Source organism: Petaurus breviceps, unplaced genomic scaffold, assembly GCF_028583685.1.
Source record: "Petaurus breviceps papuanus isolate PSGF00001 unplaced genomic scaffold, PetGlider_PUasm1.0 151, whole genome shotgun sequence".
NCBI lineage: Eukaryota > Metazoa > Chordata > Mammalia > Diprotodontia > Petauridae > Petaurus > Petaurus breviceps.
In genome coordinates this window covers 2746599-2773462 of record NW_027185712.1, presented here as the reverse complement: position 1 = coordinate 2773462, position 26864 = coordinate 2746599, and the positions used below count along the sequence as shown (strand labels likewise).

At 40.4% G+C, this 26864-nt stretch overlaps 1 protein-coding gene across 3 annotated transcripts in view; it reads left to right on the top strand.

Annotated features, from left to right (window-relative positions):
• The window catches only part of SETBP1 (SET binding protein 1), a 514417-nt gene that overhangs the window by 38433 nt on the left and 449120 nt on the right, over positions 1–26864 (top strand). The gene's annotated exons all lie outside the window — the stretch shown is intronic.

Here is a 26864-nt window from a genome sequence, read left to right as displayed (position 1 = left end):
GAAAATGTGGAACTCTTAACTGGTCCTTGGGAAGAGTCTTGCACCTGGGAAGCCCTTAAATAGCATAGCTCCTAGAAAGCTGGCCTTAAAGGATAAATCACTTAACCATTCAGTGCTCTAGGCCGATTTTTAAGAGATATTGACCTGTTTTGGTAGAGGGAGTAGTCTTTATCTTTGAGCTCCCTTTACCAGTGATACCAATACCAATAAAATCACAGGTCCAGGTCCTATCTCCCTCCTCCTCCTCCTCCTTCTCCCTTACCATTCCCCCCCCCATAGGAGAGATCAATGTAATTAGAGAAAGCATCATGAAAGTCTTTGGGACAGGTGACAGTTGCATGGCTGAAACTATGAGGTAAGAGTGACTTGACTCAGAAGGAGTATTTTGGAATAGAAATAGGAAGGAACAAGACTGAATAGTTCTAGATTATGGAGGACTTTGAAGACTAAGTCTACGATTTAGGAGGCAGTTGAGAGCTATTGCAGGTTTTTGAGCATGGGAATCACAGGATGAGAACCAAGTTTTAGGAAGATGTAGTATGGCTTGCCAGGGACCTTACCTGTCTGCCCTTCTGGCATTACAGACCACATAGGCATTTGAGGACAGAAGCAGCCTTCATATGCCTGGACTTTCCTTTCTGCAAAACAAGGCTAACATCTACTTTGTGATACAGTTTGAGAAGACATATTAAGAGCTTCTTTTACTCCATGAAAGGCAGGGACTTTGAACTTTTGGGTTATGGTAGATAAGGGTAAGAAAAGAACAAGATAGAGGAAGAGAATATAATTTATACTTATTGAAAAGTTGATCTGCTTCCCTGCTTGAATCTGTCATTTGGCGAAAAGAAAGAGCAAAGGACAAAGAATGAGGGGAACTTGGATTTGTTTCCTACTAATTCTAGGCATGATCCCCTCAGCAAGTCAGTTGAGGAAATCTGTTAAATGAGAATAACACCTGCTCCAGTCCCTTACCTCATAGGATTAGGGTAATAATAAAATGTGATAATAAATGGGAAAAGGGCTTCAAAAACACAAAGCACTCTACTAATGTCAGGTTTCATTATTATCTTCCTAAATAGATTGTAAGTTCCACAAGAGCAGGAATTTTGTTTTTAATTTCTTTATAAAATAAGTTTCATTTGTTTTTCCCAGTGACTCCTTTATATACAAACATACTTATTCTTTTATGACTGGCAGAAGGACAGCAGTGTTAAAAACGAAACAAAACAAAACAGAACAGAACAAAAATAACTCATCCCAGATAAAACCTCTTCCTATATCAGTACAACTGTATTGATTCTGTACCCTTTACTTTTGCACTGGATGCTGGGAACTACCTGAAATACTCCTTTCAATTCAGTTTTCTTCTCCATCCAGGTGCAACTAATTCTATTCAGGTCAGCACGTCTCTTCCAGCCCTCAAACAGTTTATAGTCTTATCTTTGAGACGGAATTTATATCCTGATAAATCACTTAAAGAACCACACCAAATAGAATACTATTAAAGTGCCCAGATGTGTTGTACAGATGAGAGTGCAGTCAGTAGCTGTTAAGCCTGAATATGTGTATAGAGAATTCAAGATTATGTGTAGCCTTAAGAAATGAGTTGTTATTTTGCTGTACCTGATAGATCCATTTCTTCCAGGCACCACTAATTACCAGGGAATGAACTTGGACTCTGTGATTTTATGCCAGGGCTAGAACATTATTAAATCATAGTAGAGTCAAGTAGAGCAGCTTTGGATTTAGAGAGTGGTATTGCTAGCATCTTCTATTTTTCCTCAAACATTTTGTTTTGAGAAGCATTTCATTGGTTCAATCAATAATAAATATTTATTGTACACCTTCCTTGTTCGGAGCACATCCCAAGATGATTTGGAGGTTCCTGCAAAATAAGCATTGAGGATAGTGAGATATGTCTTTACCTAGATTGTAGGAACAAGTCTTACAAAGAAATAGCAGTTGAACCAGATCTTGCATGATGAGTGGACATAAGAGCAGTGTATACTTCAGGTCCTGTTGGGAGCAGGAACAGAATTTTTTTCTGGTTTTGTGAATATGAAATGACTAGGTTAGTGAAGATCCCACAGCCTCCTTTTCTGACTATGATAGAGCAGGAAAAAAGGAATAGTTCATATGGCACTTAGGTGGTGCTGTAGTGTGCAGAGCATTGGGTCTGGAGTCAGGAAGACCTGAGTTCGAATGTGGCCCCAGACACTTAATAGTTGTGTTAACCTGAGCAAGCCACTTAACCTCTGTCTATCCTGGTCTCCTTATCTGTAAAATGGGAATAATAATTACACCTAGCTCAGAGTTGTTTTGAAGAAAGAATGAGATAATATTTGTAAAGAATGCTTTTCACTTGGTTAAAAGCTCTACCTTGGTGCAGCTAGGTCATGCAGTGAATAGAGCACCAGCCCTGGAGTGAGGAGGACCTGAGTTCAAATCCATCCCCAGACACTTGACACATTTATTAGCTGTGTGACCTTGGGCAAGCCACTTAAACCCCAATTGCCTTGCCTTCCCACCTCCAAAAACACCCATAAAAAATAAATAAAACATCTTCCTCCATGTTATCATCATCATTGTGGTCATTGTCATTCATCTCTGGAGAGTAGAGCCTGGTCCAGTCCCTGGTGCTTCTCACCTCCTTTGTAGCTCCCACTGTTTGAGTCTTTCAGGGCCTTTCCTTACAAGCCAATCCTCAGCAGGCCTTCAGCAGCAGTGAGGCATGAAGCAAGATGGTCTTGTAGCAGCCAAGAGCTGAGTGTGATTTTTATCCTTAACCATAACTTAATCTGGGAGTGACATCCGAAGTGCCTTGGGAGTTTCTGGATTCTGATGAGATTTTTTTCTGTTGAGGAAAGGGCTCACCTCAAGGTAAGAGCCTGTAAAGCACCTCATTTTGTGGGAGGCTTCCTTCTAGGGATGATGCATATAATACCAAAAAGCAGAACTAAACAGAACACTGGAAGATACAGGTTCTAGCCCTGGCTCTTCCCCTGACTCTCATGCTGATTCTTCCTCATTCAGTTTCTTCAACTTGCAGATGGGCATGATAATTCTTACTGAGTGTATAGGGTTGTTAAGGACAATAAATGAGATAAAAGCTGTGAAAGCACCTTGAAAAGTTAAAAGTGTTATATAAATGTAAGGTGTAATCATCATAGTTATTGTTATTGTTATGTGACTGCAGTCTTGACCTACATGCTCTCCAGAGAGGTCGCCCGGTTTATTCCCAACCAGTTTCAAGTCCTCATTCAGTTTTTACGTGGGGATTTATGATCTCTTTCTTCCGCCTTCTTCTCTAGTTTTCTTCCTCTTTTCCCAGCCCCCAACATTTGTCTTCCCCCTCCCTTGCTTGCCTCTCTTTTAATAAAGCCTGTAGACGGGGTTGTGATGAACAACAGCTGCAGGTTGGGTGTAGTCTGCAACAGAGTCCAGATCGCCTACACATGGTTTAATTGCCCTTTGTGAAGCCGCCGGGTTAGAGGTCAGCCCACTTTGCCCATCTTTGTCACTTCTCAGTCATCTGTATCCTGGTGGCAGTTGTGTTCCTCCCTGATCCCCTCCCCTCCCCCCTCCTCTCCACTCCCCCTTTTTCCTGGTATAGCCCAGGAGGGGGAAAAAAAAAAAAACCATCTGCTGAGTTGGCTTTCAGAAGAATTTTTTTTTTAAATACCAATTTCCCTTTGTTCCAACGCAAACTCCAATCAGGACTGGTGTCTGCAGGGTTTGGAGAAGGGCTGGTATTGTGTTTCATGCTCCCTGAGGAAAGGTTGTCCACTTTCTTCTTTTCTCTTTGATTGGATTCCCTGCCATTCTGTGAGTGAGTCAGAGGTTGCAGCTGCTGCTGTCAGCTGTGGAAGGGGGGACCCCTTGTTTAAGAACCTACGTGTTAATCCTTTGCCAGGAAAAAAAAAGCAAACTACCAACAACACACAGCTTTCCACCCACTCCCGGTCCCCTACTCCCCTCCCAACACATAGACAGTCTCAATGGTGACTGGAAATCCTTGGTCACTTAGTTTAGGCTTTGCCACATTTGGGGAATTTAGGGATGAGTGGTTGGGTGTACAAGCTTTGCTTGCTCCCACCATGATTTCTTAAACTGTATATTAGAAAGGCATGACTACCTCTTTGACTACCCCTCTTTGACAAAATTTTATGGAGAATTTAATACCAGATTGCCTTAGGTGCTGTGTACCACTGCTTTGCAGGTTCCTGGGTAACTTTTGTGGCCAAGCCACAAGGCTGTCACATCCCAGACTTCTTTACAGCTAACCTGGAGTAGGTCTTACCTGTTGCAAGTGGTATGAATCCAGAGGCAGTGAGCTGGGAACTCTAGAGATGCTAATTTGCTTTTATTTCAACTATTGGACAAGGCACTTAACACATGCTTCCATTCATCTGTCTGAAATATGTATAATAATATCAAAGCTAAAAAAGCTGATTTTTTAAATAATAATATCAAAGCTGATTGGTTAAAGCTTAAGATGGGTCTAGAAGATAGAAGGTACAATTTTAAATCTAGCAGCAGTACTGTTTTTTTTTCTTTTTGAGGTGTTCTATACTTCGTACTCTTTCAGTTGTGACAATTTCTGTAATGAAACACTTGTGGTATTTCAGGCAGAATTCTTGGACTTTTTTATGTATAGCATTGATCATACTATGCTCTGAGCCACAGGTGGAGGACCCATGGCCTCGAGGTCACATGTGGCCATCTAGGTCCTTGGGTGTGACCCTTTGACTGAATCTAAACTTCACAGAACAAATTCCTTTAATAAAAGGTTCTGTAAAACTTAGACTCAGTCAAAGCTTCACCCAAGGACCTAGAGGACCACATATGGGTATTTCCCCACCCCTGAGTCTTTAAGAGGGGGTGTTTGCCTCTTCATTTCTTGCTTGTATACTTTAAAACTTCTTGGATGTTTATAAACAAACAGATCTATTTTCATGCACTGAAGTAGATAGTAGAGAAGGCCAGTGCCCTAGATTTCAATCAGTTCATAAGGAATTCTCCAGAACAGTGACCCAGGAAGGGAAAAGTTGTCATTCCAATGCTGATAATTGCAAAAGACCCAGAACTTGGGCAGTCTAAAAGTCCTGCTGGGATACTCATAGAAAATATGAGAGGTGTGATCCCAGGAATGGCCCATGGCCTCTTTGCTGGCTTTTCGCTGAGCGTCACACACCTTGTTGAGATGGTACAGCAGCTTGTACATCTGGCTCCAGGGATCCCTCTGTTACACCTGGAAAAACATAGATGTTAACATCAGTAACAGCACCTCTGTTCCTTTGAACTGGAAGACTTTGGGAAATGTGCATGTCATAACTGGTAAGGACATTCTTGAGACACTTACTTTAGCAATCATCTAAGGCAATTTTCTCTCTTGGTCTATAAAGAAGCCCATTTAGTTGAAGCCTCAGTTGAACCCTTGTTGTATGAAATGAGATGTTTGAAAATCAAATACTATTTCTCTCCTTTCCTAGATTCTGACAGCATATATTTGGGAAGATAAGACATTAAGACAGGAAACAGTTTGAGAATAGTACAAGGCAGTCACATAATGAAGCCTTAGGTTATGTGGTACAGATGAAAGGAAGATGGGAGGAAGTTTTCTGTAGTATGCTGGGAAGAATCCTGGGCCAGGAGTCATGTTCTCTACGTTTCAGCCCCAACTCTGCTACTAACCAACCAGCAAACCATAGACCAGGTGTTTAGTTTCTTGGACCTCCAGTTTCCCAATATTTGTAAAATGATACTTTATCTTTGCATGGTATTTAACATTTATGAAGTACTTTCACTTCCATTATCTCATTTGAGTCTCCCAACAGTGGTAGATGTGACTGATATAACTAACTCTTTTCTTTATGTATTCTCAGAACTTAGCACATAGAAAGTACTTTAATAAATATTTTTCCATTTCATTCCCTATCTCAAATGAGTTAACATATGTACAAAGCTCTGTATACCTTAAATCTCTACAGTGATGCTAGCTATTATTACAGAGGAGATGAGAAAACTGTTGTCCAGAGTGGTCACATAGCTTTTGAGTAGCAAGGTGCCAGGACTAGAACCCAGGCCTATTGACTCCTCATTCAGGGTTCTTTCTATTTTTCCATACTAGATCTTTTTCTACTCAAAAGTTTATGGGTTCTCTATGATCAGTGTGGATTAGAATATATAAGGTTTCATTTGAGTCTTGTGATAGACCTTGTAGAATGTGTGGCTTTCTTTTGCCCACTTTTAAAGGTATGTTGTATACCTGCCTGACCTTTAAAGGGTAAAAGATATTTGAAGAGCATGGGGAGACAAGAAAATATATAGCTCATGTGCCAGCAAGTTGCGGCTGATGCAAAGACTCTGTTGTTAACAAAAGAAAACAAAAACTGTAACCATTCAATCATAAAATCAGTAAGGAAAGAGAAGAGGAAATATGAGGCAGTTAACAGGGGGAGGGTGAGACTGTTTATACTATTTGAGAAGAACTAAGTAATGAGAAAAAGAATGGAGGGCAATCCATGTAGTTGCCAAGAAAAGTTTGTTAAATTTTTAGAGCTGTAAGGAATCTTAGGAACCATTTGTTTCAACCCATCTGTTTTACAGATTAGAAACTGAGGCTCATAGAGGTGATCATTGCTGCCTAGAAACTTAATAGCAGATCTGGGGTGAGTGAGATGTTCAAGGAGAACTAGAATCTCTGGTGTGAGGCTGAGCCCTTCTCCAGGTTGCTCACTACTCTTGGTGTCTAGCTAGCACTAGGCTATCACCTGTGACTCTAAGAATCTGTAGTATGCTTAGTGGCCACACCCCAATAAACCATCTTGGCAGACGGGCTGACCCAGATTGAGGGTAATCAGCAGGCCTCAAACCCATTGATAAGTGAGGGGGTCTCTACTCTAAGCATGTGAAGAAGACTTCCTCTAGTAGAATGTGTGAATGAGAACAATTTTTTCCAATGCCCATGAAGGTGACTGAGTAGGTAAAAGGCCTAGAGTTTGGTCAGTTAGCTAAGAAACCAAGGTCATCCCCTGTGTCCTGTCCCATAGCCAGTTGTCTTGACTTTTGTCTTGACACTGGACCTCAGTGACTCAGGAAAAGATAACGAGACTGATGACTGTGCAACTCTCCCTCAGTCAAATCCAATTCATTCAAGTCAAGATATCACCCTGTGATGTCATTGATCCTCTTCTAAAATCTAGGACAAACAACAGCAGTGGCAGATGGATCACCTAATTATCCAATCAGCACCTTTGTTATCATATCACATCATACTTTCTTACTTTGAGGAGACCTAGGGAAGAATAATATGTCAGAAGAGAATGAATTGGAGAGAGAAAAAGAGTATTGAATACCATGTATTCAATTAAATCTATATCAGGGCTTCTTAAATATTGTCCACTCCAGACTCCTTTTTGCATTTCGGTAGCTTTGTTGGCATTGTGTGGCCTGAGGGCATGTTCAGTGCAAAGTACACATGCTTGGTATTCAGAACCAAAGGTTGCAGTGAAGTTGCATGATGAAACACAGGTAAGTGCTTCCAGAAACACCTTGGATTCATTACAAGTTTTATTTTTTAATTAATTTTTGGTCATTATGCATTTAGAAACCTTTTACTGTTACCAAATTTTTCACAACCCTATTTGGGGTTGAGACCCACAGTTTAAGAAGCACTGATCTAATATGACATATCTGAGAGAAATCAATGATACATATTTGAGGGGACTCTGGTATCATTTGACCTGAGGTGAAGAGGGTGGTTCATTTACTAGTGTATGACTTTGGGCAAGTCACTTAAAATTCCTGGGCTTGCCTTTGCTCATCTTTAAAGAAAGGAGTTGCATTAGATGACCTTTGACGTCCCTTTTCATCCCTGGGCATCATAGAAACCAGCTGGAGTAGTCTATGAAAGGTGAGGGTGGGCAAGACTGGCCCTACAACAATTGAAGAATCATTTCTGTGCCTTGAAATTCAGCAGTTGAGTATTTCCCTACTTGTGTTTTTTTCTCATTCTTCCATCGATTTTGGTCTTATATATACAACTTTTAAGATACTTGAGAATAGGGACTGTGTTAAATACTTTCTGCTACCTATAGCTGTCACAGGACTAAACTGCATTGTTTAGTAAATATTGTCGATTGATTATCAATTGGTTGATAAGCAAAGTCAATGATGAACTAAAATGAACAGAAAAATAAGATAAAACAAAATGAAATAAAAAGAAATTAGGCAGTTTTTTTCTTTTTTGGAACAAGACTAGATTTGGTTCAATTAAAGTGCAAAAGGAACATACTCATGTGGGGTAAGGTTCATGTAAATGGTTTACTTGAACTGTTGGTCATTGCGCTAAGAAATCACTAGTGTTAATAATAGCTAATTGTGACAGCTAGCATTTATTTAAGTGCTTCCAGGTTTGCAAAGAGCTTTGCAAATATTACCTCATTTGATCCTCAAAAAAGTCTGGGAGGTAGGTGCTATTACTATTTGCATTTTACAAATGAGGAAACTAGACAAGAGGACAAGTGACTTACCCAGAGGGTCACACAGTCAATAAATGTCTGAGTCAGGATTTGAACTCATGTCTTCCTGATTCCAGGTCCAGCATGCTAATCCTTGTGCAGCTAGCTGTAGAAAGAATTTAGCCAGAAATGAGAATTTGGGAAAGTATCTCCTTTGAAGATACAGTGCCAAGAATGATCAGTAAAAGAGATGTGAAAACACAGAAAAAAAAACCCACAACAAAACAAACTCAGTTACATGACTTTAAGATTTGTATACTTTATAGCAAAATGGTAAAGAAAGTAGTGCAAATCCTATTTCCCACATTCTCCAGATAGAGAAATTGAGTCTCAGAAAGTTTAAGTGATTTACTCTCTGTTCATACAGGTAATAAATGTTATAGTAGGACCTCCCAATTTTTTTTGGCAGAGATACTGGAGTGATTTGCCCTTTCCTTCTCAGCACATTATTTCAGATGAAAAAATTGAGGCAAACAGAATTAAGTGACTTGCCCAACTGTAAGTGTCTGAGGCTTGATTGGAACTCATGTCCTTCTGACTCCAGACCTGGCCCTCTATCCACTGTACTACTCACTGCCTTATTTTTATTTAGAGATTTCTCCAGTATTCTCAGCACCAGGGATTAGGGGACCAGGGCATATTCCAATAGACTAGTCAGTGGACATTTGCTGAGTATGCACTATGTGTATTGCAGTGGGCTAGGTCTGGAGCACTGGGACTCTTTCAGGGATGTGCTGTGTAACCCAGGCTCATTGCTGATGTTCAGGACAACTCTGCCCCTGAGGGGCCCACAATACAGGTGGGTAGTGTCACTGGCTGAGGGGTTTCCCTGACCTGGTCCACCTGCTTTCTGCCTCCAAGGAACAGGCCAACGCTGACCTTCTGGATGACTGAATTTCCTTTCTGCCTAACTCTTAGATGACAGGTGACCTTTGCTCCCAATTTTAGGCTTGCAAATTAACTCTTGCACCAGATTCCTCACAGTCTGTGGCCTCGACCTGGGAAGCAGCAGTGGTTCCCTCTGTTCATCTCATTTAATACAGAGAGATAATTGTTGGCCCTTGGTGGCCCTCTGCTCCTCCCTAGGGCAGCCCATCTGTGTCCTGCTGCAAGGGGAAAAGCATAGAATGTCCAATCAATAGTAGGGAAGAGCTGGATCGACAGATATATGGAGGACAGCCATCTCCAGAGATCTGTATGGAGACCAGTGCTGTTGCTGTATTTCACCTATATAACTAGGCCACATTGAATCCTGTAGATACATATGTCTGTAATGTGTCATGTATTTTACAGACTGTTCCATGGGACATACTGTGTAAATATGCACACACTTGATAACTTGTGTTTTGGTTGGAAATGGATATCAGAAATACCTGTGTTCTAGCTCTGACTCTGCCACCAACTTGATGAGTGACCTTCATTTTACTTTGCTTATTTCTCCAAAGAAGGGGTTCAGCTGGAGTCAGATGAGATTCCTTCCATTTCTAAAAGTCCATGATTTTGTCACATCTCTGTGTTGGTATTTTATAGACTCTTGTGAACAGACCCATGTTTACCTGCTTCCAAGAATCAAGGGTGCTGACCAATCTACCTACAAAGCAATAATGGTGCATTTGCAATTCTAAGAGGCTAAATAATATACTTTTGTTAGGTTAAAAACAAGTAAATCAGCAAACCGGTCTCATTTAAGTCAAGGTTATGCGTAGAAATCAAAAAGCATGACAGCAATGTTTTGGTTTAAGAAAGTGAACACGAGTATTATTAATCAATCTCACCTTGGCTCTGGTCAGGCTTGGAGGGATCAATGCATAAAGCAAGAAACAAAAGATTAGTGTCTCATGGATGCATTAAGTGGTAGAAGACAGATTTTTAGGGGCTATATTTTGGAAGGGCCTTGAAGGCCAGGCTAAAGGTCCAAAGACTCTCCAGGGAGAGGGAGAGTTTGTAGAGTCTTGGGGCCTTGGACTAAATCCAACCTTCATAGAACAAATCCCCTTAATAAAAGAATTTGTTCTGTAAAACTTGGATTCAATTGAAAGGCCGAACTCTGAAGGACCTAGAAGGCACATGTGGCCTTGAGGCTGAAGGTTCTCCACCTCTGCTGTAGACAGTCAAGTCTCTTGAATAGGAAGTACCCCTTGCCAGTTACTGTAGTAAGAATCTTCATGTGACAGTTGACTGTGGGCCAGACTGGAGGGCAAAGAGACTAGATGAAGGAAGATGTTAAATGACTAATGGAAGAACCCAGTAGTGTGGTGATTGTGTACCACAGGCTGCCACTGTTCCATTGGAGATGGAAAGAGATCCATCAGGGGGATGAAAAATTGTAGTCTCCAGCAATTAAATTTCAGTAGAATTAAAGCTTCTTCATTTCGTTAAGGACCCATTGATTTTATCCTGACATATGTCATTTATTTGAAAAAGGGTGATTAAAAAAAAAAAAGATCCTAAAAAAAAAGATCCTTGCAGTGAAGTAAGGAAGAATCTCCATGAGGTGATAGCCATCTTAGGATATGGAGAAAAAATACCAGTGTACAATTTCTGAATAAGAATGTGTGTTTTTATAGGTTTCTTCTTCAAATGACATTTCTGCTACCGTGCTCTACCTTTATCTTTGTTAAGGAATTTATCAGATCTTTGCTGATGTTTTTTTCCCCCTTCCTAGAAGGGTACTACTGAGTTTGCTTCCTACCTCTTAAGTAGCCATAGCCAAGAAATAAGGGATTGGGGCACTTAGTGCGTAGCTTCACTTTCTTTTAGTAATCTGTTTCACTTTTGCTGGTCTTTGGCTCCCATGCTCTGGCTGCTGCTGAGTTCTCCATTGCTGCAGGGAACCCTTTAAACCTCTCTTCTCCAGTGATTCCCCAAATAAGCTTTCAGCAAAACAAAATAAAACATTCATCAGTCTATGTATGCTTCCACCTTTACCCCTCTTGAACCCATTTTAATCAACCCAAATAGGAACCCTCCCAACACAGCTTGGGGTGAAATATTTCCTGTGTGAGAAGGAAGTAAGAAATACATATGGCCAAGACTGGGATTCCCAACCTCATTCTCAACACCCTCCTCCTTCCCCCCCCCCCAAGGTGAGGGAACTGGGTAATGGTGTGAAAGAATGAATTAGTTATGGCAAATCTTGTTAGTGTCCATTGTAAGCAGAGAGGCTGAGCCATCTGGGACCACTTGCAAAATTGTTCCCTGTTTGTTCAGTCTCCTCACCAAAGCAAATCTTTGTGGCTTTTGAGAATTTGCATACTGTCACTTATTTGCCAACTGGAGGGTGTCTGTGTGTGTGGATATATGAGAAGGGAATCTGTGTAAACCTTTATGTGTGGGGTACATATTCTATTAAAATCAATATTTCAGGAGTTGTTTTGGCTTGGCTCTAATCTTTGGTAACCGTGGGGAAAAAAGAGGGGCAGACTATAGGGAAATCCTATTTCTGGTTTGGGGGGGGGGGGTCATTTTCTCTCTGTGTCTCTCTCTCTCTCTCTCTCTCTCTCTCTCTCTCTCTCTCTCTCTCTCTCTCTCTCTCTCTCTCTCTCTCTCTCTCTCTCTCTCTCTCTCTCCTCTTGCTTCTCCCATCTTTGTTTCTTACTCTAAATTACTGATCAGTGGTTTATGTGGTCCAAGGACAAGGTATGTTTCTCCTGGTGGTTTGAAAAGTGGGTGAATGGCTAAGAGAGATGTTTGTTTCCATCTCGGAAAAAGTGTTTTCCCAATCCTAAGAATGCAACTGACTTATATTCATTCATTCATTAAAGAGATCTTCACTGAGGATTTTGCTGTGTCCCTAGATGGTATAGTGTATAGAGCACTGGGTCTGGAGTCAGGAATAACAGAGTTCAAATCTTGCCTCAGACTCTTAACTGTCTGTGAGATCCTGGACAAATTAATTGAACTGTCTGCCTCAATTTCCTCAACTGTAAAATGAGGATAATAATAGCACCTACCTCCCAGGGTTGTTGTGAGGATCAAATGAGATACTGTTTGTATCTCATTTGCAAACTTGATTGCACTATAAAATATTTGCTATTGTTATTATATGAAGTAATGATAATCCTTATTATTATAGTAAAAATATGTACAACACAAAGTGCCTGGCCACAAGGAGCTTTAGGCATACTAAGGAAATTTTTATATATGTATGTGTGTACATATATATACCCATACACCTATATATACACACAAAAATACAGATATATATGTATATATTTACATATATATAATTTTTGTATATATCTATTTTGTTTGTGTGTATACTGATTACTAAGACATTAGGAGACTGGTGAGATGTGAGTGGTTTTCTACAAAGTGCTATAAAGAGGAATTAGAAATCACTTCTGATTAGGTTGATCATCTAAACAATCTATCAGACAATCTTTCCTTCCAGCTCAAGATCTGGACTGTTATAAGAGAGAGAGGAATAAAGCGTTCTAAGTTTTAATGACAACAAAGATTAATTCCCCGTGCCTCTGTGACCTGGGTTATATCTATGGAGATCATAGTTCCCAAAGTAAAAAGTGAGGAATGCGAACTGATAAAAGATATTAGTGAACTTTTAAAATGAAGACTTGAATATTAGTAATATTATAATATATTGTTGATGTTTTTTGTTATAATTATTCTTTATATCAAAGAATAATAATGATTAATGAAGCTTGGCAAATATATGTATATACATACCATGTTTCCCCGATAATAAGACACTGTCTTATTATTTTTTTTGGACAGAAAAACACCAGAGGGCTTATTTTCAGGGGAGGGCTTATTTTAATGAACATTGACAGCAATTTTAATAAACAGGTAAATGTGAACAAAAAAATGTACCTTTATTCAATAAGCAAATCACTGGGGAAGAACAAGATGACATGCTCACTGCTGCAGCTCTGATTGGATGCAGCTCGGCATGCGTTTCACGGGAGGGGGGGACAGTGCATACAGAGGGTACCGTAATGTAGCGTGTAGTGCAGGGGATCACCTTCACTAAACTAGCAATCTCAATAGGGCTTATTTTTGAGGGAGGGCTTATTTTAGAGGAATCTTACACAGTAAGGGGAGGGCTTATTTTCGGGATAGGTCTTATTATCGGGGAAACACGGTATGTATGTAAGCAGCATTAATAGTGTATTTTCTATTATTTAAATCTTTTTCTGGCATTAATGATTTTTGGGCCCCAGTTGCCCTCTCTGTACCATTAATATGATTACCAGTCCTTGGCTAACTTTCCTTAATGCTAAACTTCGGTGGGACTTAGTGGAAGAACTTTTGCCAAAGTCTTTGAGTTTTGTTAAAGGTAGAATGTTGGGAGCCCATGCCAAGGTTCCCCATAACTTCCTGGGGACAAATATGTGGCCCCTCTGGACAGTATCTGCTGATTTAGTTTATAGGCAAGAGATATAGATGTTTATGTAGAGAGAGAGGGTAACCATAGATAAACCATAGATCACATAGTCCAATCCCTGCATTAGTCAATGAATCAACACAATTAAAGCATTTATCGTGTATTCCAAGTACTGTAAGCACCAAGGAAACAAAGGGAAAATCAGTCCCTGCCCTCAAGGAGCTTAGCTTGTATATGGCTATATGTATATTTATATATATATATATATATATGTATGTATGTATGTATATATCTAAGATGCATACAGAATACATGAAAAGATGGAAGGGAAGACAGGAGGAACTGGAGGATAGGAAGGGCCCCCTACAGAAGGTAGTGTGTGATTTGAATCTTGAAGGAAATCAGATGTTCCAAAAGCATAGGTGAGGAAGGATGGCATCCTGGGCATGAGGCACAGCTGTACAAAGTTCAGAAATGGAATCTGGTTCATAGTTCAGATATGGAATGTCAAGGCCAGCATGGTGGCTGCACTATGGAGTCAGGACAACTGGAGATGGCCCAACCGGATAATATGGAGATCTTATTTTATTTCCCTCCTGTTAGGACAGTGCCACTGGACCTAGATGGTTCTGGAGGAGAAAGTAAGGCTGATGACCTTGCACAGCCCTCCCTCACTCAAATCCAATTCACTTGCAGGTCATGTCATCATCTTTCTGATGTCATGGTCCTCTTTGAGACAAACCACAACAACAACAACACAATTGTGGAGTGTGTGGGGAAGGGAGTGATGTGTAACAAGACTAGAAAGGTAGGAAGGGCCTCATAAATGGAGAAGTAAACAGGCCCACAGGAGAAATTACTTGATCCAAATCCAGGTCTCTTGATTCTTCTTCCTGTGCCCTTTCTACAGTGCCGTATTTCTAGATGCATCCTAGATAAAATGCAGCCACCATGACATTGCTTTTACCAGCATTGGTACTGGCCCACATTGAATGGACTGTTCTCAAACTCAGCAATCAATGAATTTCACAGTTGTAAATGACCAAAGAGGACACTGAGTCCAGTATGTGCTCAAGCAGGAATCCCCTCTTCAGCATTCCTAGTGAACAGACACAGAACCTACCTTCTCCAAGGGTTTGTCCAGTTTTTTTCCTTGGCCTGTCTTATTAAAGTTTGGCGTTTCTCTGTTGAACCCTACTGTACATGCCACCCGTGTACCCTAGAGAACAAGAGAAAGGAGGCTTTTATTTCCCAGCTGCCGTATGCAGCATTCACAGGGTAAGCAGAGGGAGGGAAAGAGGAATGGGGAGGGGGAGGTGGTGAAAACATTTGTCTTTCAATATGGGCCTGACATGAAAGCCTTACTGACTGGCGTTTTGAGAACCAAGCTAAGTAACGGTCTCAGCAGAGACAAAAGACAAAACTGACCCACTAGTTATGCAGTTACTTAAACATGATTTACTCTGCATAATGCTTGCTGGGACTTGGGGGTCTCGTTTCTAACGATCCAAGAGACAGCACAATTAATTACATGTGAAGGACAGATAACAGACAGCAAACTATCCATTGCAGCATGTTAAAAAAAAAAATCCCCAACAAAAATCCTTCTACTACATATATCCTTCCTGCCCCCCAATAAAATAAAATAAAATCTCACACAGATACCAGTGCATACCATTAAAACTTCCCAAGTTCAGCCAAGGTTAGCAATTTCTCATCAGCATGGGATACAGTTAAGGAGAACTGTGGGGTAGAGATAGGATAAAGGTGGTTGGGGGAGTGGTCAGCTGTAATCTTTGCAAATACAGAGCCTGGGGGCTAAGGATCAGGGATGAATTGCCTGGACATGGAGCTAAGGGTTTATGGTAGGATCTAACCGACTGCCTTTACTACCATTATTTTCATCTTGTGTTTGGGACTCTGAAAGCCAGGCCCAATCTGGTAATCTTGATGATATGCAGGAACTGGGGAGGGTGAGAGTGCAGGGTGGAGGGTGATGGGAGTGGGGAAGGGGAGGGGAAGACTTGGAAAGCAGAAAGGGGGCTGGAGGCCATCATTTAGACCAGCCATGATATAGGATGCTTCCCTACCTACTTAATGTGTTAATTTTCCTAATCATCTTTTGAACATGCAAGCAAATCCCAGCAGCATGTTTATTACTCTAATTGAATTATGAGGGGTGTCGTCATTTTTCCCTTTGGCTAAACATAGTATGGAGAAGAAGCTCATACCAGTGTGGGGCCCTCTTCTGCCACTGGCTCTGGGATGGGAAGATTAGAAAATAAAAGTCACTGGATTAGAGGATAGCAGGGTCAAAGGTTAAAGGAGAGAGGTTAGCAGTAGGCAAAAGCCTAGGATTGAAATATTTGCTGAATGCTGACAGGCAACAGAATAGAGGCAGACAAGTGGCAAATTCCTGTTTTCTCCTCTAATTGAGAAAATATTTTGAGTGGTATTCAGTCAGACTGCATAATGAGCTTGGGAGAAAGGAGAGAGAGAGAGACAGAGAGAGACAGAGAGAGACAGAGAGAGAGAGAGAGAGAGAGAGAGAGAGAGAGAGAGAGAGAGAGGTGTCACAAAGTTTAAAATTTAGCATAGGCCAAAAGTCACCATACACTTCTAGGAATTTCAGTAAGTGTTACAGTACTTCTTTCCTTGTATTTCATTTTGGACCACTCATCATTTACCCCTTCCACCCTTGGACTAAGGTTGCTTAGGGTTCTAAGAGCATAAAATACATCTGTGATTTTGAATTTTTCCTTCCAAGCATAGGTTAGTAAGCATTATAGTATAATTACAGCATTATAATAAATTCTGTGAACATCTGCTCACAGTATAGTGAATTTGCCCTCTCAGCCTGTATAGAAAAACAGAAAGCAACTCCAGGGCTTGATATGGGTCATCTGGTGGTGATGATGTGTGTGTGTCTCTGTGTGTGTGTGTATGTGTGTGTGCGCTCGCATAAGAGAGACAAAAAGAGAGAATTCTTCCAAACTGTGTACTCTGTTTAATGAGCTGTGTTTGGAGAACATATGAACTCTTGTTGGGTGTTTAGAAAAAGGGAACTGGACTGTGTGCCCCAGAAATATGTGTGTGTTGGAGAGGGATAAAGCTGTTTGTCCAAGAATCACCCCCAAACAGTCAAATCTTTTAGCTCAGTCCTCCTTGCTCTTGGGTATAGATGACTAAAGGTGTTTCAGAGAGGAAAATTCCATTTAGGTTTTGTGGTCATTACTCTGACTACCTGCAGCTATTATGGTTTCCATTTACACAAAACCTTTGTAGTTGCAGAATCTTTCAATTGTAAGGGAATATAGAAATTATCTAATCCTATCATTTTACAGATGAAGAAACTGAGGTCAAGACTTGCTATAAGGTCACACAACTAGAATTATGATAGAGGCAGTACAAGAACCCAATTGTCTGACTTCCAGTGTGTTTCTGTGTTGCTATGAACTTTACTCAAGATGATTCAGATTTCTGTACATTATGATCTCTTCAGGCCCTTCCAACTTTGGTAATCAACTGGGCCCTCTCCCTTTCCTTCCCAAAGTTGTCAGATCTAGTAATAGACTAAAAAGTTTCCAGTAAGGAAATAACTTTTAACTCAGACTTTTGTGATTAGTGAAGGGGGGAGGAGAAGGGAGTAGAATCAGGGAGGGGAGGGGCCAAAGGGACAGGCTTTCCTTGTCCTTTATCCCTTAACTGTTTGATGGGAAGCAGACCCTCATTCCAGTTTATGTGAATTCCTGTCATCTCAGGCCCTAGAACCCTAAGAATATTTCCTGAAGATGCAGCATCCCATCATCAGGCTGTAGTACAAGAACATTTGTGACAAGGCATAGTATTTAGTGGAAAGAACAGTGGTTTTAGGGTCAGAAGACCTAGGTTAGAGCCCCAGGTTTGTCCATTAAAAGCTTTATGACCATGAATAATTTACTTTACCTCTCCCAGCCTTAGTTTCTTCTCCTGCCCACCTCATAGGATTGTTAGAAGAATCAAATTACGTGTGCGTTCTTACTAAATTGTATTTTAGGTAATATTAATTACCTGTATACCCAATAATATTAATAATTACTATAGTAAATAATTATTGAATCAAATAATTAAATAAATTTAATATTAATATTAAATTAGTAATAATCAATAGCATTATTTGGGCATAAACACTAGTTGATAAACCAGATAAGGCAGTGTGGTCTAATGGAAGGAATATTGGACTGAGAGGCAGAAGATAGGAGTTCTAATTCTGACCTGCCAGTGGCTGGCTGTGTGACCATGGGGAGATCACTTTACCTCCTGGGTTCCGGTTTCTTCATCTGTAAAATGATGTTGAACTGAACTGTCTCTAAAATCTTTCCAAGCTTCTTCCCCTCCCTCCCCCCCATTGCTCCCCCACAACCAAACAACAACTATTCTAAGGAAGGGACTTTACAAAATATCTTTGCTCTTTTAAATTCAATCACTGAGGTATGATAGGAACAATTTATAAATGGCATTTTAGAGGCAAATTGAATTGTCATGTCACAGCTGATAGAGACTTGTTGCTTGCCAGAGGACCCAGTTCTCCTTCTTGTCTGTGGTTGCCATCTTTCCATTGTGACAGAGCCTGAAATAAGAACCCATTGTACTCAGTTATATCATATGACTGTCCTAAACTAATAAATCTTCTTTTAAATGCTGCTTGCAGATTGTGTCTGCCACAACTACAACCTAAGCTATCCTTTGTTAACTAATGCTCTTAATGCTTAGACAGTCTGTGGATTTAACCAGTGTGGGTACTCTAGCCATGATCACCATGATCTCAGCCCAACCTATAACTTATTAGATAGCCAGCCTGGTGCTGAGCCTTTCTGAATTCACTTAGGCTATAATCATCAGACTGAAGATACACAGTCCGTGATTGAGCCCATACCAGAAATCTTTTTTACCTCGGTAAGACCTGCCAGAGGTTCTTCTTTATTGCCATAGTCTTGCATAGGGATGGAGACCTGCGACCTCAAGACCACATGTGGCCTTCTAGGTCCTTGGGTGTGACCTTTTGTATGAGTCCAAGTTTTACAGAACAAATTCTTTTATTAAGGGGATGGCCTTGAGGCTGCAGGTTCCTCACCCCTGACAGATCCCACTATTGACTCCAGATCTCATTGAGTCAGTGCAATAGGATGGGGGGTGGAAATTGTTATTCTTAGATGAATTAAAAAATAATCAGCAGTATGCTGAAATCGTGACTGAGACCCTCCCCTTCTGTCATGGATCATGTAGTGAGAAGAGTCTTGGACTAAGGTTCTAGTAGTTCTGGCTCAGTCATCTACTGTATACAGTATCCTGGGTCTCTCCTGATTTGTGAAGTGGGGATAATAATTCTTGCTTTGCCTACCTCATAAGGGGATTGTCAGGATCAAATGAGTTAATGAATGTAACAGGATTTTGAACAATATAAAGTACTGTCTAAAGGCAATGCACTTATTACATAAACATTTTATACAGTCTAAACTTGGCCACTGCCTGAGTCTCTCTCCTTGAGGCCTGTGGCTAGGCTATTAATTTGGGCTGCTGAAATAATCCATATCTAGTTGGTATTTGTAAATTTTTATTAACTCATTGAAGGAAAGGGGACATTGGACCCAAATCCTTGATTGCAGTGTATACGGTGATATTTTTTTCTTAGTCACTCACACAAAAACAATTAAGAAATATTTCACTCCTCAGGGCCTGATTTCATCACTACAGTGTGGAGATCATCATAAATTATGTAGGTGGGGGTTAGTTTCTTTCATCTGATAACATCCTAAGGGCTCCTTTCTGTGACGCCTAGGTAGTCAATAAAATGGACCCTCCTTATTAAAGCCTAGCCTATTCATTTGTATAACCAGCCACCTTAGCACCTTGAATGATAATTTTGTATTTAAGGTGGTAACCTTCTATAAAAAAAAATCCTTGAATCAAAGTTGATCTATTAATATTCCTACATGGAAAAACAATAATTGTAACTTATGAAACTTTTCTCAGTAGTTGAAGGGAATAGAAATATATATGTACACACACACACACACACACACACACACATATATATGTCTATACATGAGGGTATGTGGGTATGTGAATATGTGTATATACGCTTACAGGTATACATAGATAGAGGGCACAGGACCAATTTAACAAGAAGGGATGATACTTAAAAGGTGAAATTAAGAGGTGAGAGAGGAATATAATGAGAGGAGATGGGGAGAGACAGAATGGGGTAAACTATCTCATATAGAAGAGGCAAGGGAAAATGTTTACAATGGAGGGGAAGAATAGGAAGGCAAAAGGGAATGGGTCAACCTTATTCCCATTGAATTTGGCTTGAGGAGGGAATGAAATACACACTAAATAGGGGATCTCACCCTCTAGGAGAGTAGGGGGGAGGGGACGAGAGGGGGGATGATGGAAGGAAGGGCAGACTGGGGGGGAGGGAAGTTGGGAGCACCCACTTTTGAAAAGGTATGGGATCAAAGTAGAGAATAGAACAAGTGGGAGGTGGGATAGGAGGGAGGGAAATATAGTCAGTCTTTTACAATATGTCTACTATGTTATTGTTTTGCATTAGCCACACATGTACAATCTATACTGAATTGCTTATCTTCCCAGTAAGGGTGGGAGACAAGGGGGGAAGGGAATGAATCTGGAATTCAAAGTTTTAAAATCAAATACTCAAATATATATATTATATATATACTATAATTAAAACTATTTTACATGTAATTGGGAAATAAGATATACAGGCATTGGGGCATAGAGATCCACTGGAAAAGTTGAAAGGAGTATGGGAGAAAATATGGGAGAGAGCAGATTGGAGGTGGGGATATCCTGTGGGACTGCTATTTTGGGGCAGTGGGTAGGGGAAAAACGGGGAGAAAATTTGTAACTCAAAATCTGGCAGAAATGAATGATGTAAATCAGAAGTTAATAAAGCATTTGAAAAAAAAATCCTTGAGTCCTTACTTAAAGAGAGGTTGAAAAGAACTAATAATCCCTCCCTTTCTCCTCTCTTCCTCACCTCCTAGCCTTCATTGACAGATGGTAAAAGGGAAGCCTTGAATAATGTACAGATTTGACCCTGTGGTAGCAAAAGTTGGTAACCACAGGAGTGATAGGATACTCAAATTATTTGTGCTTCTTTATACCCTCCCCACACCTACCAATGGTCACCCCAAACAAACTTCTAAAAGTGAATGGGACATCTGGCATTAAAATCACCCTTTTAGGGTAAGGTATTGTTTCCTTAATGAAGGTGAACAGAAACTATGGAGGCTGTAGCAAAGAGCCTTGGGCCTGGAGGAAGTCAACTTAAATTTGAATATTGACTCACTGCTAACTACCTTTTTTGACCTTGGACAACTCAGTTCTGGTCTCAGGGCCTCAGTTTCCCCAAGAATTAAAAAAAAAAAAGATTTGGATTGATGACCTTTAAGATTCTTCCAGCTTTAAGATTCTATTAAATACAGACATAATACTTATTAAAACATTAGCACTCACTGACAGTCTGTCAGATTAGTTTCTATCAATAGTTTATCAGATTAATTTGAAGAAAGCACTGAGGCAATAGAGATGGGTAGATACACTTCTATGACTGAATGGAAAGTGGAAAGAATGCAGCAGATGGGATTCTGAGGAGAGGTGAAGGAGACTGCCAGAGATGATCATGGCCCTCAGAGGCAGAGTGAGACCATGGGGCACCCTAACAGAGGTAGTCTATAAATGGTCCTAGATTGCCCTTGGCTTATAAAGAACAAATTTCCTCACCTGAGGGGGCCATAACTTTTTCTCACTGATACATCCAGAAACTCTTTGCAAAGGGTAAGGAAAGTGGGAGGAATGGTGCTGTGATTCAGAGGAAGAGCCCAGGTCAGGCAGGGCATGATGACTGAGTTTCCTGAGGAACAGATCTGAGAAGGTGGTCTATTGAGCATATACCACAGAAAAAGCTATTAGATATGATAGAGCTGGGATGATAATGATAGTGCAACTCTTTGGACCCACTGTTTTGGCTTAAATGACTCAAACTAAAATAAGTCATTATGGAAGCATTTATTTCTTCCTACCTGACCTCAAGGAACTGACTTAGATAGTACTAGACAGGGTGTGAATGAGGGTCCCAGTGAGTAGTGGGGACAGTAAATGTTGTAAGAGATCAGAAAAGAGATATTTTTGAGAGCTGCAGGGAAGATTTCATGAAGTTGGTGATGAGACTTGAGCTGGAGCCTGAAAGATTTGGTTCAATTCAATTAGTGTTTATATTAAGTGTCTCCTGTGTGTAAGACATGGCCCTGGGTTCTTGGGATGCAAGGACAAAAAGTGAAAAATAGTCTGTGTCTTCAAGGAGCTGACTCACATCTTCTCCTGGGCGATAGTTAATGCTGATCTTTCATCAGCATATACTTATTCTGTGCTATCCCTAGTGATAGGTAGTTGTGTGAGTGTGTGTGTGTGTGTATGTGTGTGTGTGTGTGTGTGTGTGTGTGTACACCCAAGTGTAGGGGAGTTATCACAATATCTACCATCTGAAAAGTTTATAATTTAGAATACCAAGAACCCTGCAATTAAGTGCTAAGCAGATGAAAGTGATAGAAAACAGAGTAGCATTGAAGGGAAGGAGAGATCACTGACATGAAGTAGTTCTGGGAGAAAGTTGGTCTTAGGATGTTGGTTTTGAAATATTGGGGTAGGAGTGGTATAGAGACTGTAATTGGGGAAGAAGATCAGCAAAGGTCCAAGGAGATAGGTGACTATGGAGTGGGTTAGGGATAATGAGGGTAGGAGAAGGAACTCCCCTAGCTAGACTTTTATTTGTCAGCTTCACTGCTTGCTTCTTGCCCTTATCTGCCTCTTCCCCATTTCCACTTACTCTTGTCCTATTGCCCAACCTTTCTTTTATGGACTGCCCCAACTAGCTATGCTCCCATGTCTCTCTATCCATGAGGTTCCTTGTATATCATAGGCAAGCGTTATAGACATCACCTTCCTTCGATAAATCAGTCAGTCAAAAAGCATTTAATCAGTACCTACTGTGTGCCAGGGATATAAGAATGTCATAGTCCAGTCAAATTCTACTTCTTACACTTATTAGGTGTGTGACCCTCAGCAAGTCACTTAATCTCTGAGTCCCAGTTTCCTCATCTGTAAAATGAGGGGTTGTACTAGGTGACTTTTAAGACCCTTTCTCTCAAATCTATGACTCGGCCTATGAGCTCTCATGCTTACATTATCTCAGAATACTCGTTCTTTCCACTCATATTCCTTATTACCCCAGAAAAGGATTTTGAGGGAGTAAATGCAAGGAAAGAGAGAAGAAATAAGGCATAAACACAGGGAGAGGAATTAGGAAGATTTGGTGATATCTAGAGTAATTAGTGGTGGGATGATGGGGTGACACTAGGAGCCCTCATTAGGAGACACAGGAGTGCTTCTCTTCTTCCTTTCTGATCATGTGTGAGAAAGGCACGGCTTTGTGTTAATTAGTGAGCTCGTCTTCCTCTTATATATCTGCCAGGAAACAAGGCAAACATAACTTTGTGAGCCTTTCGCTATCAGAATTGGTAGTGGGAAGGGTCTCTATGGTTTGTGGGCGTTGAGTCAGTCAGCAAAGCAGCATGGTGCTATGAAAAAAAAAAAGCTTGGTACTTGACCTGGTCTCAGGTCTCAGCATGTACAGACTTACTGTGTGACTAGATAAATCACATAAGCCGCTGTCAGTTTTTGCTTTCTTATCTCTTATATATTGCCGTACTGCAATGACTTTTGGAGCTGGTTGGCAATAGTTATGTGAAAGTGGTCAAACACTGACCATGGACAGATGGGCTGTTTTGAGAGGTAATGGATTTCCTTTCACTAGAAGTCTTCAGGTATTCACAGCACAATCAGTGTTGAGGTTGCTGTAGAGGGGATTTGGGGTTAGTTACCAATTGGTACCTTTCCGATTCAGAGTTTCTATAGTTCTGTAAAGTTGCTCATGGAACCCTGTTAACATGGGAAGAGAAAGAGTGTGCTCATCTCTGTCGTTCCAATAACCTACCCTTTCCTAAACTTCAAGGGCACTACTAACCTTCTGTAGACCCCTTCATCCTCTACCACTACCACTATGCATTAATTGATCTCATAAAATCCCAAGCTGGAAGGAACATCAATCCTACATCCTCCTAGGAAGATAAGAAAACCAAGGGTTAGGGAAGTGAGATAACTTGCTCAGTTACCCCAAGTAGCAAGCATTAGAGCTAGATATGAATCCAACTCTTCTGATTTCAAAATGTTTACCCTTGAGGAACTAAACTTGCGCTTTTGGGATTGACCAGGAACCTTAGTAGGTCTCAGGGTATCTCATTTATTAATGTAGTGGTAGGCTTGGTTTAGGAAGTTATGAGATCTGGTGGGCCAAGCTGCTCTTAGGAACTCAGGATTCCATTTATTATGTTCTGTATAGATAGATATCACTCTTCTATTTTTTCATGATGGGCACCTACAGGATGATTATAGGAAAAGGGAAAAGACCTGGGTTTCAAGTTTCTTTGTGAATCATCTTACATAAAACGTTTCCATAGATGTTTGTTGAATTGAATGATTATGTTTAGCACTTTACTAGCAAGACTGAATCTTTTTTTTTTAATAATACCCTATGAATGTTCAGGATGCATTATGGTTAATCAGTAATGGTCATAATTGGAAGGCAGCCTCTTGGAGGCAGGCTTATGCTGGATTGGGAGTTGGGAGTCATTAACATCTCCATTACCAAGTAATTAGCTATGTGACCCTGGGCAAATTACTGTGCTTGTGTTTCCTCACCTGTAAAATGGGGATAATACTATTTGTTGTCAGGAAGGCATTTTGTAAACAATAAAGCACTACATTAATTAGAGCTGTTGTTGCCTCCACCAAGAACCCACAGGTTCTGCTGATCCTAGGGAGTTTGTGTTAGCATTTTATTTTCCTTTTTTAAGATCATGAGTTGACTGTTACTAAAATAATTTATTCCCAGTGACTATTTATTCAAACAATCCTAGTGTGTTCATAAATTTTATATTTATCCACTTAGGTAAAAGGGGAGATTCCTCTAGTATTTTGGGCCTATCCTCCTCTATATGCCCTCTCTAAGCTCCTTTTGTGTTCCTTGTCTTCCTATCCTATGAAAATAGGTGGTCATTAAGGTTAAAAACCTCCTACATAGGCAGCTGTGGAGTAGTAAAGGCCATCTTTAGAGGGAGGAAAAGCCCAAGTTCAAGTGCTATGTCACACTAAGTGACTGTGTGACTGAGCAAATGACTTAACCTACCTTAACCTCTTGGGGCCCCCGGAAACTATATTAGAGTCTAAATGGCAGAGCAGATGCCAGTTTGCATTGATAGAGGAAGTTTCCTTACCAGGAGTTCCCCACTTGTATGAAATCATAGATCTTGTCCTTGATAAAAAGGCTAAAGTTGCTATGTGGGGGGGAGGAGGAAGAAGGGAGAGAGACGTGTTAGTGAAGGGCTGACGGATATAGGGTAAAATTTGACCTTAGTAAAAAAACAAAACAAAACATTCTGTATCATTTCCTCCTTCTGACTCTTTAGCTATTCATAGCTTGTTTCCAAATATGATATTCTCAGAATTTAGCTTGTTTCCCTGTAAAGATGAGCAAGGCTTTGAGATTCTGGCTTTTTTTTTCCTGTTTTCTTAAACTTGCTGAAACTTGGCTCATCATCTGAGTTCCCTAGAACCACCATGCCATCCTCATCATGTATACCCACAAAGTCCTGGGCTCCAAGAAGCTCCTACGCCAGGGTAGTCACCAGAAGTGATCAAAAATCTCCAAACTTGTGAGTTGACAAGTCCAGAAATGGGTACAGTTGTTCCACTAAGTGGAAATACACAAATATATTTCTAGTCTGTGCTATAATACCGTACTTTGTCGACTACAGGAGGTTGATATGCTTTACAAACATGTCCTCTTTAGTACTCCCAGAATACTCTTGTAACAACTCTGGAGTTGTTAATGCACCCCCCTCCCCACCCACCCTCCAAAAGTTGCTTTAGAAAGATGTGCTTGAAGTCTCAGAGCCAGAAATAGAGCAGTTACAGATCTTTTTAGGAATATGAAGCTAAGAGACAGGTTTTTGTTGTTTTTTTCTTCAGGAAGAGACTGTATAGAAAGAAGCATTGACCTTGCTACTTGGACCCACACTTACCTACTGTCTTTCTGGTGCTCACATTCTCTGAGTTTGTAATTTAATACCTGTCCCCTCTGCAGGCAAACAGAGCTTGTCCTCTGGCCCTACTCCTTCCTCCAGCTGTACCAGCAGCTCAACACTTTCTCAAATATAGCTTCAAACCTTGATTAACCAGAACTCTCACATAACAGGATACTTCCCCACTTTGGCTTTATGATTTTTGAGAAAGGACAAATTTATAGTTTTATTCTTTGATTTTCAGCATGTTGAATTTGAGGCCCTTCCATGTGAAATTCTCAATGATATTTAATAAGAATATATAATGGTAGGAGATTGAACCAATAGGTCATTTAAAAAAGATTTCTGCTAGGCCATTACAGATACATACATACATATATATATATATAAACATAGAGTTGGTTACTACCTTCAGGAATAACTACTTTTCTAAGAGCATATAAACTGTGAGCCCACCACCATGAGGGGTCTTTGGTTTAAGGGAGAGATGTCCAAATGACCATCCTTTTATTAATCCACATGCTGACCTCATTAATAAAATGATTAAATTATCCAGAAACTATGTCACTTGAACCTTTTTAAATGCCACACTTAGGTGTGTCAAATGAGCACTGTACCAATTTAAGGTTCTGCCTTGTTATTTATCGCCTTGGAGATGCAGCTGCTAATAACTAGAAATACCTGTGAATCAGGAGACTCTTTAGTGTAGCCTTTCCTTAATAGCTAGTGACTTACTAAGTATTTACTGAGCCTGTGCCATGAAAACATTCAAAAAAGTACCATGCGGTTCCAGCC